Source organism: Lucilia cuprina, chromosome 2 (assembly GCF_022045245.1).
Source record: "Lucilia cuprina isolate Lc7/37 chromosome 2, ASM2204524v1, whole genome shotgun sequence".
NCBI classification, from domain to species: Eukaryota; Metazoa; Arthropoda; class Insecta; order Diptera; family Calliphoridae; genus Lucilia; species Lucilia cuprina.
The window spans coordinates 44,867,559-44,885,581 of NC_060950.1; the positions used below are offsets into that span (position 1 = coordinate 44,867,559).

An 18,023-nucleotide genomic window follows, 5' to 3' on the forward strand; every position below is an offset into this window, starting at 1 on the left:
TCGAAACTTCTCCCCCCAGTGAATCTAGTGATGTAGATGTGGCAGCGTCTAAATATCAGACCACATACATGGCTTATTTTCAATGTTTAGGCTCTATTAATCAGAAAAGGGACAAACTCTTCTGACGTGGAATCTTCAAAACATTCCTACGATGCTACTTTTACTAAAATGTCGTGTATCTTGTGTCCTAACCAGTCTCATTTTTTGCGAAATTGTCTTAAGTTTAAAAATCTTTCAATAATGGATAGAATTTCTACCGTAAACAAATATAATTGCTGTTATAATTGCCTTTCGAGGACACATAATGTCAGCAATTGTAAAGTTAATAGTAATTGTTTTATTTGCAATAATCGGCACCATTCTATGTTTCATATTCAGCATACAGAAACGCCTTCTGTTTCTACTGAACGCAATTCAGACGCGGTTCTACGAACCACTAACGCGCTACAAAATTATCCAACACCGAATACGTCGAATAATATTATGTCAAACCGTCAAGTATTTCATACTCTATATAATCAGTTCGTACTCTTAGGGACAGCGACTGTTACTATAAAACATAATAACAATAAGTATCAGGTCCGTGCTTTGATTGATCCGGGTTCGGAATGCTCATTTATTACAGAGCGATTACGAAAAAGGTTTAACATTTCCTCGCGTTCTACGAATGTTCAAATTTCTGGTGTCAATAATACTGCATCAGTATCTATACCCTTGGATTGTTTTACCGGATATACAACGAAACTTATTAGGGTCGCTATTAGCACAAAAGACGATTTTTGGCTGGATTCTGACAGGTCCAGTTAATCCTAATCAATTTAATTCAGTTATTAACTTTCCGGAATATTCGACTTGGTCGCATAGGAACTGAAATACTTTTATCGAAAAATTTACTTCATTATCACTAAATAAGCTCACTAAAATATGTTTACGTTTTGCCTAATATTTAAGTATTTAGTTTATACAGTTGATGGATCTGTCATAAAACCAACCATGATTCATTCGGCTTAAGATATTGCGAATGAATTATTATAATTTAATTTGCTTCATTCGGCTTAAGATATTGCGAATGAATTAAGGAGTGAGATCGAAAAATTCTTAACACACGTTTTTCATTACATTTTTCAACCAAAGTATTATCTGATTTTTTTTTTGATCAAGTTACCTTTGAAAAACATGTCAGTTATTATGTGTAATGTCAATTATATTAATTTTTTTGTTAATCTGATTAAAATAAGTGACCAGAAAAAAGTGCGTACTGAAATTATTAAATATTTTCAACTAAACCCAACTTGGTCTTACAAAAAGTTGGCCAAGCATACAAAGGTCTGTCGTCAAACTGTTTCCAATGTTATTAAACAGTACCGGGAGAACTTGTCAGTTGATAGAAAACCTGGTTCAGGTAGAAGGAATGGTCCACATGATGTTCCTAAAGCCCAAAAAATAGAACGCATTTTCAAAAGAGCTCCCAACACATCCGGTAGGAAAGCAGCTCGGTTAGCTCAGTGCTCGGACTATTTGGTACGAAAAGTTAAAGCTAATGCAGGTTTAAAAACATACAAGGCTCAAAAAGTTCCTGACAGGAACGCTGCTAAAAATTTAGAGGCCAAAAACAGAGCACGGAAATTGAAGTCAAGTTTTATAAAAAAATATTCTTGCTGCATAATGGATGACGAAACGTATGTTCTGGCAGATTTTTTGCAACTTCCAGGTCAAAAGTTTTATGTTGCTGATGCTCGAGGGAATGTTGAAGAAAAGTTTAGGACCCAAAAGCAAACAAAATTTCCCAGAAAGTTCTTGGTATGGCAAGCAATATGCAGTTGCGGCAAAAGAAGCAAATCATTTGTTACAACGGGCTCTATAAATACCGAAATTTACATCAAGGAATGTTTACAAAAAAGGCTGCTTCCATTCATAAGACTTCATAATGTGTCCACTTATTTTTGGCCTGACTTGGCATCCTGTCACTATGGTAAACAAGCCCTTGAGTGGTACAAGAACATTAATGTGGTATTTGTACCAAGAGAGGCAAATCCTCCAAACTGCCCGGAGCTAAGGCCAGTGGCTCTTGTTAAAAGAGAATTGAAGAGTACAAAAAAGGTGTCCAAAAGTGTGGTAGATTTTAAACGGAGATGGACTACATGTTCGAGCAAAGTGACAGAAAGCACTATAAAAACGTTAATGGAAGGGTTTCCGAAAAGGGTTCAAAATTTCATCACTAGTGATTAAAACTATAAAAATATTTTTTTTTTTTGTAAATTGTAATAATAATTTGAATCAAATAAAAAAAAAAAAAATAAAGCTGTAAGTTTAGTGGTTTCTTTTTTATAAACATATATGTATGTTAAGAATTTTTCGAACTCACTCCTTAATAGTTACAATATGATTGAGATATTGCAAGGTGGCCGGCAATGTTTAACCCTTTCGCTACATAGTATCCATATGGATACACGTAACTTTAGGAGCACTTTACACTCTCCAGGACAAAAAATAAGTGTGGGATTTTTTAGTTTATATTATTTTAAGACCTTCTTAATTATTTAAAATATTTTTTATAAATTTTGTTATAGTTTTTATTCAAAAATTTTAATTTAAAAAAAAGATTTTTTTTTTTTTGTCAAAAATTGATTTTTTTATTATACTAAAAATATACATAAATTTGTTTTTTTTTTTCCTTATGAAAACATATCAAGCACCTACAGAAATCTTCATTTTAATCCATTCCGTTAAAAGTTAAAAGATTTAAAAATTCCGAAAGCCGTAGGAATTTTTTAAAAGTTGCATGTATCCATATGGATACAAATTAACGTTTTGGTGTAAAAAATAAACAAACATTGTCATTTGAATTCACATGCTGATACGGTACAGACGTTTATTTTCATTTACGCTTGTACTTGTTGAAATAAAAAAATGCCTAGAAAAAAAAATGATTCTGAAATTGAAAAAATTTTAACTAATTTCGTTGATTCCGATATTTCTGATGATGAAACGGAGGAATCAGATATTATTAATAATTTGTTTGATGCTTTTGAAAGTAATCAAAGTTTTATGTTGGAGGAGCTTTCTCGGCAGGGCCCATATGAAATAAATATACAAGATATTGATCTAGACAATGATAATAACCATCCTACTATATCTAAAGATATAGCAGATCAAGGATGCTTGTTCAAGTTCGATTTATGGTTTACACTTGTTTTGATTACATATGCAAATACTATTTTTTGCGACGTTAGAATTTTACTAAGCTCCGCTTTATTTACAACTTTGTTGGAAAATTCTAACGAGTAAACCGTTAGCGGTACTTAAATATTTTTTGCCACCAATTTAAGTTTTGTAAAGTAAAAATCACTTCTTTTCTGATCGTCAACATAAGCACTACGTGCTCTTGACGTTATTACTTCTACGAGGTAAAATAATAACAAATAAATACAGAGAGATCTACGTCTCATTAAATTTGCAAATATTTTGTTTTATTTTCATAAAATCTTGGGAAATTGTGGTGGAGCTGAACATTTGGTCCTAGCGAACCGGATTTTTGTGTATCATATACGGATTTTTGGCATCTTCACTCCATCAGCCCTTGGAAAACATACAGTCCACTGAAGATATATTTATTATTAATTTTTAGGAAATTTCTACGAAATAAGGTACGTAAATATATTTCTATTGTGACCAAGTGATAAAAATTCTATAGTTGTTTCGCGAACACACACACATATTTTTTGTGATTTTTCAATTGGTTTAACTTGTTGTATTTGTGGATATTTTGCACTAATTTTAACTTTAATTTATATCAAAAAAATATATATTTAAATTCTTTTGATCCCACGGACAATAATTTAAACCGATATTGTTCATTTTATTTTATTTTATTTTAAATTAGTGTTTTCTTACATTATCTTTTGTGCGTTTGTTCGTTCACAGATTTACATCTGTAAATTCTACCAACAAAATACATTACGGTGTATTCTTGCTCTTCCCTTATATTGGGTACCCTACGGTCGGTCAGTTTGACTATTATCAAGTTTGTTGATATAAATTTTGTAGTCAATTCGTAGTTAAATATCGAGTTATTAATTCATCTATTTTTATAACTATTTTTAAATATTAAAAATGTCGGTCACATCACTAAATGCGTTTATTAGAGCATCGGATGCTCTCGTTGCATACCGCGTGAGGTTTGATAATTTAGATGATGAATTGCATGACGTTTTTAAGTTGGAGATTCGGAAACGGGAGTTAGAAAGACTTTGGGACAAAGTTAATTCGACGTACGAAGTATGTCTTAACACTCTAGAGTCTAGTGAATTTAAAGTGGTAGCGGAAAAATATCAAGCCACATCTTTTGAATATATTGAATGTGGAGGATCTATTTCTAAGAAAATAAAAACATTGGAATCCGCTTCAAAAACTAATGAACTTCCAACAGCGAATTTGAATTCCGATAATTCAGAGCATAATCTCACGCTCCCTCCATGCGATATCGACTCTCTCGTAGGGGATTATGTTTCTTGGCCCGCTTTTAGGGATTTATTTACCGCAATTTACATTAATAGCTCGAGGCTTAGCAATATAGAATGTCTTTGCCATTTAATACGGATAACCGAGGGTGAAGCTAAAACTATCGTTTCAAGATATCCATTAAATAATAATAGTTTTGAGTTAGCCTGGCGCGATTTAAGGAATACATATGAGAACCCTCGTATGTTGGTGCATAACCAACTAAAGCTTTTATTAAGTCTTCCTGCCTTTGACAAGGAGTCGATCACAGCACTCAAAACCTTACAGCGCGGAATCGATAGTTTTCTTAGGGCACTTTCTATTTATAACGTGCCTACAGATAATTGGGACCCAATTATCGTGTTTATGTGTATTCAACGTCTACCTAGTTCAACAATTATTTTATGGGAACAGGGCATTAAGGACAAATTAAGTTTATCTTCATGGAAAGATTTAGATAATTTTCTGAAGGAAAGAATTCTGACTTTGCAATGTTTTCAAGAAATTAAAGGTACAAACTCCACTAATATGGAATCTTCATTGCAATCTCACAATTCTTCCGGAAATACTGCTACAAGTTGCAAAATAAATAATAATTGTTATATATGCAATAATCGACATCACTCGATGCTTCATTTACAACATTTAGAAAATTCTGTGGTTGAAAGACCTACTGTTTCTACAGAACAGAACTCTGGTGCGGTTCTACGACATACTAACTCCCACTACCAACAATCATATACGTCCAATAATGTAACGACTGGACAAAACCAGTCTGTTCTATTAGGGACAGCTACGGTAAATATAATTCATAATAACAATAAGTATCAGGTCCGCGCTTTAATTGATTCGGGTTCGGAATGCTCTTACATTTCTGAACGATTACGGAAAAGGTTAAAACTTCCCACGCATTCTGCACATGCTCAAGTTTCTGGCATCAATAATGTAATTATTGGAGTTTCTAAATATTGTCCTATGGAAATTGGTTCCGATTTAGACTCTTCAGTAAAACTTAGTACAAATGCATTTGTTTTACCAAAAATTTCGGGAAATTTACCTTCAACTTTCGTAAATATCCCATATTAAAAAGTTATTGCCAAATCTTCGTTTGGCGGATTCAAATCTTTTAGATATTCTTATTGGTGCGGATTTATATCATCGTATAATTTTACCAGAAGTACAGCAAAATATATTAGGGTCATTATTGGCACAAAAAACTGTATTTGGCTGGATTCTGACAGGACCAGCCAATCCCAGGGACTTTGAATCACATATCGCAAATTTACAATACACTACGTGGTCTAACGCTTCTTAATGTTTGTTTGAATATCACTTAAAATGCTCACAAGAATATATTTACGTCTACTTTAATATACATACTAAATTTAAATACACCACTTTGTGGTTGGGTCATTTATGACCATGCCCCTCTTTAAGGGGCCCAGTTCATGGTCTGCTTAAAACCATTCTCCATTTGAGAGCAGTATGTAGTCTGCGAAAAACTACATCCCATAGGCTTTGTCCTATGGGAACCTTTTTCCTACGAACCCAGTTCATGGTCTGCTTTAAAACCATTCTCCCTTTGAGAGCAGTATGTAGTCTGCGGAAAACTAAATTCCTTAGACTTTGTTCTATGGGAACCATTATTTTACCAGCCCAGTCTGGTGTGATACCTTTGATCACTTGTTTTATGAAAAAAATATATATATATTAACAAAAAAGAAAAAAAAATAAATAGATATAGATCTCAATGTTAATTGCAACACTCTTTAGTGTTGCAAGGTGGCCGGCAATGTTCAAGTTCGATTTATGGTTTACACTTGTTTTGATTACATATGCAAATACTATTTTTTGCGACATTAGAATTTTACTAAGCTCCGCTTTATTTACAACTTTGTTGGAAAATTCTAACGAGTAAACCGTTAACGGTACATAAATATTTTTTGCCACCAATTTAAGTTTTGTAAAGTAAAAATCACTTCTTTTCTGATCGTCAACATAAGCACTACGTGCTCTTGACGTTATTACTTCTACGAGGTAAAATAATAATAAATAAATACAGAGAGATCTACGTCTCATTAAATTTGCAAATATTTTGTTTTATTTTCATAAAATCTTGGGAAATTGTGGTGGAGCTGAGCATTGCTCAACAGGAATAGTTGAGAACAATCTTTCAACTTCTAAAAGTTTTGAACCGAAAAAAGTAGATCAATTTCGTTGGAAAAAGACAACGTGGGACTGTCCAGAAAATATTTTTTTCAGAAACAGAAAGTAAATAAATTACCTGTAGAATATTTTTTAGAGTATTTTAATGAAGATTTTCTTCGAAATATTGTTTCGTGGACAAACCAATTTTCTCTCATGAGATGGAAAATCTATAAATATGAGTTATGAAGAACTTCTAAAATTCATAGCGTTACAGATATTTATTGGTACAATTGGTAATCCTAGATTAGAAATGTACTGGACAATTGGTACGGAAATCCCTTCGTTTCCAGACAACATGACTAGAACTAGATTTCACTTATTGCGCAATAATTTAAAATTTTCAGCAAATGATATTCAAAATGATAAATTATATAAAATCCGTAGCATTATAAATATGTTTACTCAAAAATCGTATTCTCTTCAAAAAGATGAAAATCTTAGTATTGACGAAATGATGGTTCCTTTCAAAGGAAGAACATCACTTAGGCAATATATGCCAAAGAAACCTACAAAATGGGGTATAAAAATATTTTGTTTGTGTAGTTCGAATGGTATTGTTTATGATTTTGAAATATATCAGGGAAAAGGAACAATTATAAGTGAACCGTCTTTTGGATTTTGCTCAGATATAGTTATTCATCTTTCAAAAACTATATCTGAGCAAAATAATCACAAACTATATTTTGACAACTATTTCACAACATTAAATTTATTTTTATATTTACGCGAAAAAGGAATTTGGTCAACAGGAACCATAAGAGGAAATAGATTTGGAAAAATTGATCTACAATCAGAAAAAGATTTAAAAAAAGAAGGCCGAGGAAGTTTTGATTATCGCATAGAGCGGTCGAACAATATATTTCTTCTGAGGTGGCTTGACGGAGGAATTGTTCAACTAGTGTCTTCAATTCGTGGTTCTGAACCCCTAAATTCAGTGCGCCGATTTTCCGTCGTAGAAAAAAAAATATTGAAATAACACAGCCAAAAATAGTAGCCGAGTACAACAAAAATATGGGTGGCGTAGACAAAATGGATTTCCTTCTGTCTTTGTACAGAATTTCGATTAGATCTACAAAGTGGACTCTAAAAATTTATGATCATTTCATTGATATGGCTATTTGTAACTCTTGGTTAGAGTACAAAAAGGACAACGAACACAATAAATATATGGACTTATTGAGCTTTCGCAATGACGTTGCAAATGGCCTCATTGCTCGATCCAATCAGCAAGCATGCTCTCGTAAACGTGGGCGTCCGAAAGCGTGCTCAAATGATATTTCAGTAAGTCCTTCAACATCCGGTAAAAGTCGAAAAATAACTCCAGCAAATTCTGTGCGATATGACGGAAACCAACATTGGCCGGAACATGTGACTGATAAAGGCAGATGTAAACATAAGGACTGTAAGGGTCAAACAAGATATAAATGTTCCAAGTGTGATGTTCTTCTATGTGTACCGAATGGATCCAGAAATTGTTTTAAGGATTATCATTATTTATCGATGGAATAAATTATATTTTATTATATTTTATGTATTAATCAAAATTGTATTTATGTTTTTTAACTGCATGAATTATTTATTTTTATTTTATACCAATATTTATCTTATGTTTATAAATAAAAAAAACTTTAATATCAAATTAATAAAATTTTTGCATTTTTCTTTCCCTTATAGTAAATTTGTATCCATATGGATACATTCTAAAAAACACATTTGGGGTAAAAATTTTTAAAATTTTTTTATTGATTATTGTTTCTAGGGTCAATAGTAGCATAAATCCAAAAAATTAGGTTTTTTGAACCAGCCAATAAAAACTTGTAGAGAAAGGGTTAAGCGAGTTTTGTTGCGAGCTGCATTTTGGTAATTGCTCCTTTTAATGAATAATACTATTTTTAACAACGTTAGCCAATGAATTAAGCTTTTATTTTATTTTTGTTTACACGGCTTTCCTAGATAGCCTAAATTTTCTAAATAGACGGCCTACGAACGGACGCAAGGACTTTATCTTCTATGTTTCTATACAGAAACATATTATACCTTAAAAAATCTCAATATCATAGCTTTTAAGCAATCTAATTTATATACCTACCTATAAAGGCATTTTTCCCGACTTTATAGATAAACGTCAAAAATATTGGGTCAAAAACTATGTTTCCCACAATTTACCTATAATGGGTCCTTTTTTGTATATCATGTTATATATCATTGGAAAGGTCTTTGAAATACCTTTAATTTGATATATATCGCTGCATTATATGCATATTTTTCGAGATATAGCCATAAATATTTTGAGCTTTAGAGGCCCGCCCATCTTAAATTAGGCATGGCAGACAAAAAATTTTTACGTCATTTCACCCACAAACGAAACTAGTTGTGAAATTTTTGACGTGATTTGAAAAATTTCACTAAAAGCGACTTAAGCCAAAAAATAATTTTTAGATTTTTAGAAATGTTATTAACATATGTTTAATCCTAGGGGGTGACTGACACAAACAACTTTTTTTTGTCCAGATCGATCCACTCTAATGTACCGTTTGTTGGATTTTTACCACAGAATTCAACGAAGGGAAAAAATAAATTAGTGAAATAAGTACATACTTATGTGTAAGGCGACTTTTTAGATTTGATATTTATTCTGCTTATATTTGACACTTTTTATATATGTATGTTATTATATATTCTTGTTTTGTTACTGATTTTAAACTAATATATTTAAAAATGAATATAATACATTCATATGTATTTAATTTACATTCGTACATGTTCACTTTAAAGATATAAAAATAGTAATCTAAACATGTATAATAGATACATATTTTATTACACTTTCTTGTATCACTATTTAAATTGTTTTCAAAGAAAAAAGTTTCGAATTTTCTGTTTTTCAATCAGATTTGTGTTGAAATATTTAACTTTTCAATAATAATCTTCACTATTTTATTTGTTTAAATACACAAATTACGTAGTTACAAACAATTTACTTTATTAGGAAGGTACCGCAATTGTTTTGACGTGTGAACAAAACAAACTAAATTTCTATAATTCTTACAGCAAGATTACAATTGAAACAACAACCGCTGTCGACAATGACACCATGTCTATATTAGACAATATATCTCAATTTACTTGACAAAACGTAGGCAGAAATATTGTCCATTTTTTTGTTTATTGTTATGCATAGGGGTAACAAAATGCAGATATTATCACGACAACACACAGATAATTTTATTGATATAATGCTATATTTAATAAAAACGATTAAAATTAAATTTTGTAAATACATACTAATTTCACTAAAACTTATGTTAAAAATCGATTTTAATTGCACAAAAACAAAATTCTACACAAATTCTACAATAAAATGAAGTTTATTATCAAGACAACGTTGTCTAAACAATTGTTTAAAAGAAAACAAACAGGGGATTTTTTGCAAACTTTTTTCAGAGTTACATAGAAAGGTATTTTTTTTTTTTTTTTTGTATACACGGGAAGTAAATAAAAAATATAAACAAAGCAAAAAATACACAAAAAACGTAATCATAAAATTAACAAGTCGTAACAAACTCATTGATTTATTTGTAAAATATTGAAATATGAAAATAAAAATTAGAGGATTTTCATTTTTACACTAAATCTGAAATATGTTAATAATTGTTGGAATGTGAAAATGAATTTCTAAACTATCTGGCAACTTTTATTATTATTCATTATATAACAACTCTGTAAATATTTGACATTTATATTTTATGTATCTATTAATAAAATTAATCTTATGTGAAGGGACGCGCGTTTTTATTTTTGAATAATATCTCTGTAAATACTGCGTAATTCAATAGGTTATGGGCCCAGGTGCGCAAAATGGAGCGAGTTATTGAAATAGAAAAGTTAACGGGCAGAGATAACTATCATAGATGGAGATTTGCTGCTGAGCATGCACTAAAGCTTCAAGGCTACTGGCAGGCAATTCTGGGTACTGAAACAAAAAGCGATGTTCAGGAGAAAGCGCTGTCTAGACTTGTGCTGTATATTTCACCGAATTTGTATATACACATCCAGGGAATAGCAACAGCTAAAGAGATGTGGGATAAGTTGAAATCAACATATGATGACTCCGGTCTGACAAGACGCTGCGGTTTGTTGAGAAAGTTAACGACTACACATTTGGTGAATTGTGAGAATATCAGCGAATATGTCGATACAATAATAGCTACAGCGCAGAAACTAAACGAAATAGGAATGGTTGTGAGCGATGAATGGGTAGGCAGTTTGTTACTGAGTGGTTTACCGGATCATTTTACACCAATGATTATGGCAATAGAGAGCAGCAATATTGAAATAACAACGGATTCAATAAAGACAAAACTATTGCAAGATTTTGACAACTACAACAACTCGGCAGGTGCAATGACGTCATCCGATGCAGCATTGTACAGCAGACAAAAGTTTACAAAAACTAAGGATGCGAACAAGAAGAAGAACATTGTTTGTTTTAAGTGTAAGAAAGAAGGCCACATGGCGAAAAATTGCAAGTCTAAAAAATTCAACCAGGCTGGAAACTCGAATGCTACAACGTTGACAGCGGCGTTCAACTCGCAGTATGTTTACAATGGGGAGTCTTGGTTGATTGATTCAGGCGCTACGACCCATATGACGAATAATAGAAATTGTTTTAAAAACTTTATGGAATTCTCTATGGATGAAAGTGTAGTAGTTGCAAACAATTGTAGTTTAAAGGCATTGGGAAAAGGTGATGTTGTTGTAAAATTAAATGTGGACAACAAAATGATTGATGCGACAATTGAGAATGTTATTTACGTGCCACAAATTTGTACGAATTTGATATCTGTGAGTCAATTGGTTAAAAAAGGTTATGAAATAGAGTTTACAAGTGAAAGCTGTTTCATTAGGTGTGGTGAAAGAATTGTAGCCACTGGTACTCTATACAGAGATGTTTATCAATTGGACCTTTACACAGCGCGTGAAAATTTTGCTGGTGTTACGAAGGAGCTTTTGCATAAAAGATTGGGCCATCCTGGTTATATGAATAAATGCTTAGAGGATAATTTTTGCGAGCAGGGCGAATCGAAAAATGAGAAATGTATCTCCTGTCTACAGGGCAAACAAACAAACTTACGTTTCAAATCATCGACTAGTAAAACGAACGATGTTCTTGAATTGGTACATGGAGATGTATGCGGTCCCATGGAGGAGCCATCAATGGGTGGAGGCCTGTATTTTCTTTTATTTCTGGATGATTATTCCCACAAGGTATTTATTTACATATTGAGGAACAAATCCGAGGTTCCGGCAAAATTTAAAATATTTAAGGAGATGGTGGAGAATCAAACGAATAGGAAGATTAAAATATTCCGTTCAGATAATGGTTTAGAGTTCTGCAACAAAGACATCAGGCAAATTTGTGAAAATAGCGGTATAGTTCATCAAACGTCAGCACCATATACCCCGCAGCAGAATGGAAAAGCTGAACGAATGAACAGAACCATAGTTGAAAAAGCGCGGACCATGTTGTATGACGCTGGTTTGAGAAAGTGTTATTGGGCTGAGACGATAAGTACGGCAGCTTATTTATTAAATAGAACACCTCACAAAATGTTGAATGAAAAATCGCCTGAGGAGGTATGGAGTGGCCGTAAACAGAACTTATCATACTTAAAGGTCTTTGGATGCGTGGCAATGATGATGACACCAAAACAGTTGCGAAAGAAATGGGATCCTAGATCGGTGAAGTGTATAATGCTTGGATACTGTGAATTTTCGAAGGCATATAGGCTGTACAATCCAATATCAAGGAAAATGCATGTAAGTAGAAATGCAGTATTCATGGAAAATGAGATGTATTTTGCGAAGAACCAAGCCACAGTTATTGATAATGGTCGGTTAATTGAGAGATCTCAATCATTGAATGATGGTAATTTAGTGAGGATGATACTTGAGGAAAATTCCAATCATTCCAATGATGATTCTGTTATTGAGGAATCACAAGACAACTCGGAATATGATGATGAGGATGAACTACTTGGTTTTACATCTAGCGAAGTTACGGAAGAGAGTGAGGAGGTAAACGAGGTTCAAACTCTCCGGCGTTCATCGAGAATATCCCGACCAACCAATATGAACGATTTTGTAACATATGCAGCTATAGGTGCAATAGTGGAGCCACAAAATTTTGTCGAAGCTGTCAACTGCAAAGAAAGAGAATTTTGGAAAGCTGCGATCACTGATGAAATTAATTCATTAATCGAAAATAACACATGGAGCATTGTAGATTGCAACGGCAATGAAAGAAAACTTTCTACGAAATGAATATTTAAATTAAAGCATGATGAACATGGTAATGTCGATCGCTACAAGGCTAGACTGGTGGCAAGAGGCTGTGCTCAACGTTCCAATATAGATTACAACGAGACTTATTCGCCGGTTATAAGGTATTCCTCATTGAGATATTTATTTTCGTTAGCTGTTGAATTTAATTTGGAAATAAATAATTTGGATGTATGCACTGCCTTCCTACAGGGTGATTTGGAGGAAGAGATTTTTATAGAGGCACCTGAAGGTTTTGAAATCCCTGATGGTAAAACGTTAAAGTTGAATAGACCAATATATGGTTTAAAGCAATCGTCCAGAATGTGGAATTTGAAATTGAGTGACACACTAAGAAATCTTGGTCTGACGCAGTTGAAAAGTGATCAGTGTATTTATTTCAGAATTGAAGACGATAGCATATTCATATTGGCCATTTATGTGGATGATATAATAATTTTTTGGAACAACGAACAGCAGAAGAATCTATTAATTGAAAAATTGAAGAATGTATTTAAACTCCGAGATTTAGGAAGTGCTAAATCATTTCTAGGACTACGCATTGAGAGGACAAATGGTTGCTTGACAATAGATCAGTCAGCGTATATTCAGAAAGTTCTACAGCGTTTCTCAATGACAACAAGTAATCCGGTATCTACCCCAATGGATGTGAACGTGAAGTTAAGTAAAGAGCAATGTCCTAAAAGCGAAGAGGAGAAATTGGAAATGCAGAAATACCCGTACCAGGAGCTTATTGGAAGTTTGTTATTCGCAGCACAATTAACAAGACCCGATATATGTTATGCAGTCAATTTTTTGAGTCGTTTCAACAACAATTATGGTATGCAACATTGACAAGCAGCTAAGAGAATTCTGCGTTATTTAAAGGGTACGATAAATTACAAAATAATATTTAAGAATGGAAACTTGAAATTAGAAGGCTATTGCGATGCTGATTATGCAGTTGGGAATGGTTTAGGATTTCATTTTAGTGAGGATGTTGGAATGTGAAAATGAATTTCTAAACTATCTGGCAACTTTTATTATTATTCATTATATAACAACTCTGTAAATATTTGACATTTATATTTTATGCATCTATTAATAAAATTAATCTTATGTGAAAGGACGCGCGTTTTTATTTTTGAATAATATCTCTGTAAATACTGCGTAATTCAACAATAATAGGTGTTCAATTAAGAGCTTTATATGAAACCTGTTTTTCTATTTTCTTTATACTACGTTAAAGGTACTTTACATTATCTGATTTTGTATTAATAATAAGTATTATTTGAAAATGTATTGTAGTCTGAAAAACTAAAATATTTTGTAGTTTGAAATGTATTAAGCTTTAAAACAAATTTAAAAATTATTTCTTTACAAAATACACAATTTATTTGTAGTTTTCTTTCCGATTTTGATTTGTAAATTGGGTTTCTTTTATTTCTCACTATAATTTTTCTCATAATCTATTTGAAATTGAAAATAAACCAAAAAAATAGGTTTCATAATACATGAATTAAAATTTTTCAATATATTTTGACAACAAATTTTATTTTGTATTAAAGACAATGAAACTCTGATTGTAAAACCCCCTTTAGAATTTATCTAACTACTTCTTTTTTCATCCTTGAAAAAGTGTAGAAATAAATTCTAACTAGTAAAACTTTTCGCAATTAGTTGCAATTTTTTTTTGTGTGTAAAATTTACTTACAAAGTGAACGTCATTGTGGCCATTTAGTACACAATGTCAGTGAAGAATCTTTAAGGTAAAGTTAAATTTAATAAATAAACTTTTTATTGAAAAAACTAAAGTAGTTTGATCTTTTTATTTCTTTTTTTGCACACGCACAAACATTTGGTCCAATCAAGCCTTAATTCTTGTTGTTCGAGCATTTGAAATAATACTATTCTTTTATTTTCTCAAGGTCGACAGTTTCTTCAAGGAAAAAAATAAGAAATAAATTTCAAGTGTTAAAAGAACGAAAAGAAAAAAGTGCAAAAAGAATAAACATAAAATCAAATAAAAGGTTTATTTATTAAATTTACTAATACACAGAAATATTAATTTTGTATTATTGTGATTGATCGCTTTACCAACCGTTTTGTTTGTTTGACAGTTGATACTACTCTTTTGCTAAGTGCAATATTAATCTACCGTGCATTTGTTTACATAGACGGACAGACATATTAAAGATAAAATAAAAAAATAAAATTTTAATTTAAAGAAAGTGCGAAAAATAATTTGAATAATCGTGTGTGAAAAAATATTAAATAAATAATAACAAATAAAAGTAATAGAGATAATAACAAATAAGATAACGAAGTGAAGTGAATAAAGAATATTGTGTTTATGTACCTTGTACATAATTTTTATATACAAGAATTTGCTTCTTCTTCTGTTTTGAATTGAGACCCTACGGTCTGTCAGTTTGACTAATATTAAAGTTGGTTATTATTTAGTATTTTTTCACAGCTTTTAATAAATTTTGTATCTTTCCGCCTTATCAATATATAATGTTTAAACAGAAAATTGGGATCCGATAATTGTTCTCCTTTGTGTACAACGACTACCCGATAACCCTGTTACCATGTGGGAACAAAGTATAAAAGACAAATCCGTATTATCTGATTGGAAAGATCTGGATGCATTTCTGACAGAAAGAATTCAGACCTTAGAATGTCTACGTGACATTAAGGAAGTCACACAATCTAAAAAATTATCTGCATTTCATGCAGAAAGGTAATGACAGAACGGTAATGGACAGATTTCCGACTATTAAGAAACATCACTATTGCATTAATTGTTTGTCACGAAATCATGAAGTGAAATATTTTAAAAGTCTGCATTGTTGTTTTATTTGTAAAAAGAAACACAATACTGTGTTACATTGTAGCATAAAACATGTATCGCTTATGCCGACAGAATATTGAAAAAGCAATTAAAAATAATATCATATTACAAAGTCGATTAAACAGTCAATACTTTAAATATTTTACTGATCGTGGCTTTGTTTGTATGTATTTCTTGCGTTCAATGTTCTGTCCAATTGTTACACTATCCACTTTATGAATAATGTTGTGTAAGCAATTAATTACTATATAATCTAAGAACTTTTTCAATAAAGACACACTTCGCTTAACACAAGGGAGCTGTAACTTAGCTCTTGCGAAGAAATAAAAGAACTGAAAACATCTTTTAATTTGCAAAATACTATATGGCGATCCTGCCAGCCTTTTTGGAGTGCTAAAAAAAATAATAAGCACCCAAAAGGAATAAAAAAAACCGCAAATCCCAGTGTTAATCCTCCAAATATACAACAACTTGCATCTGCAAATTCGGTAACAAATACAGCACCAGCTACTACAGCTAATGTAGTTACTATTCCAGTACCCATTGTAAATAACGAAGGCACTTATGCTTATATAACTGTTAAAGGTTCTTTACATTATCGTTCTTGTTCTGTTTTTGGTTTGAATGACACCGAAATACAGGCGCTATCGAAACGTTTCGAAAACAGTGTTAAACCCGTGGTGAATGGTGTAATGGTATCAGCCTCTCATCTTGTTATGCTAAATACCTTGGCACAATTGAGCTATAAAGTTGTTTGCAGTTGTGGAGAAGCTGAAATCTGTTGGACTTTGCAACGTGAAATCTAATAAAAATTGAAATTATTAAATAACAATAAAAAATAAAAAAAATATAATTGTGCATTCAGTTGCACATTTAGGTCAGTTGGCGTTAACCGCCATTTGACAAATATTTTTATTGTAAATAATTTTTATTTTTTACATATAAATAATTTTAAGAATAATGAATAATCAAAATAATATATAGAATATTTAAGTTTTCAAGCTCAATTAAAATTTTTTAAGGTCCTTTGTAATGGGAAAACACTAATCCAAAATAGAAAATCCTTCGGCCAATGTGGTCAATGAAGTAGAGGGAGTACAGGGAAATACAAGTCTTGAATTAATTGAATGTTGTTTAGTAATAACAACTGTTTTAATAGGTTTAAATACATTGTTGCGTCTTTACGCCTTGCATAATAAAAGATTAAAGAAGAAATATACAAGCCGAGCTAACAATTTGGATAGAGTATAGATGGAGTGGTCGGATATAGTAAAAAGGGTTAGAATAATTAGAGATAAATTTGACCGGTCTTACAAATATTTGAATATTGATAGACCAACTAAGGAAGAAACAATTCACCAACATATGCAAACTTTGCTACGTTGTTTTGAGGATATAAGAGTAATACTTAACGTAAATTATAACAGACTAACTAAAGCACATCAAACAGCAGCAGAGGGATTTTTTCTGGATTTAAAAGAAAGAGTTTTTAAAGTTGCCATTAGAAAGGATATAAAAATTGACTTAGCAGAAAATTTGCATTAAGAGATAATTATAAAACCTAGTTTTTCACAGCAAGAATCAGGAACAGTTAAAACAATGTCGCAAACAGTAGTGGAATTTTCGAATTCAGCCTCAAGGCTAATTACAGATTTTGATGGAAAATCTGAAAACTTACGATCTTTTCTTGATTCATTGGCTTTGGTCGACTCAATAAAGCGAAGCCACGAATCCACAGCAGTGTCTCTTATAAAAACTAAACTAAAAGGAACTGCTAGAAATTTAATTTACAATAAAGCGACCATAGCAGAAATTGTTGGCAAATTGAATAGTACTGTTAAGGGAGAATCGGTGGAAGTATTATCAGCAAAAATAATGAACATAAGACAAAATAATAAAACAGCAAATGCATATTGTACAGAGATAGGAAATCTTACAAAGTCATTAGAAACGCGTATATATCGGATGGCTTGTCTTGCGAATTGGCAGGCAAATATTCAACGCAGGTTGCCGTAAAGGCACTTACTAAAAACTGCACAATTGATAAAGTAAAACTTATCATGGAAGCAGGTCAATTTAACAGTATGAACGAAGTTGTTAGTAAGTTTGTAAACAGTTGCACCGAGGCAACAGGACAACA

At 31.8% G+C, this 18,023-nt stretch overlaps 1 protein-coding gene across 1 annotated transcript in view; it reads right to left on the minus strand.

Moving 5' to 3' along the window:
* The window catches only part of LOC111677301 (insulin receptor substrate 1), a 348,759-nt gene extending 339,026 nt beyond the window's left edge, over positions 1-9,733 (minus strand). Inside the window, exon 1 of the mRNA XM_046945311.1 lies at positions 9,307-9,733. The gene's annotated coding sequence lies outside the window, so the exon portion shown is untranslated. The remainder of the gene's footprint in view (positions 1-9,306) is intronic.
* Between the last annotated feature and the right edge of the window lie 8,290 nt (positions 9,734-18,023).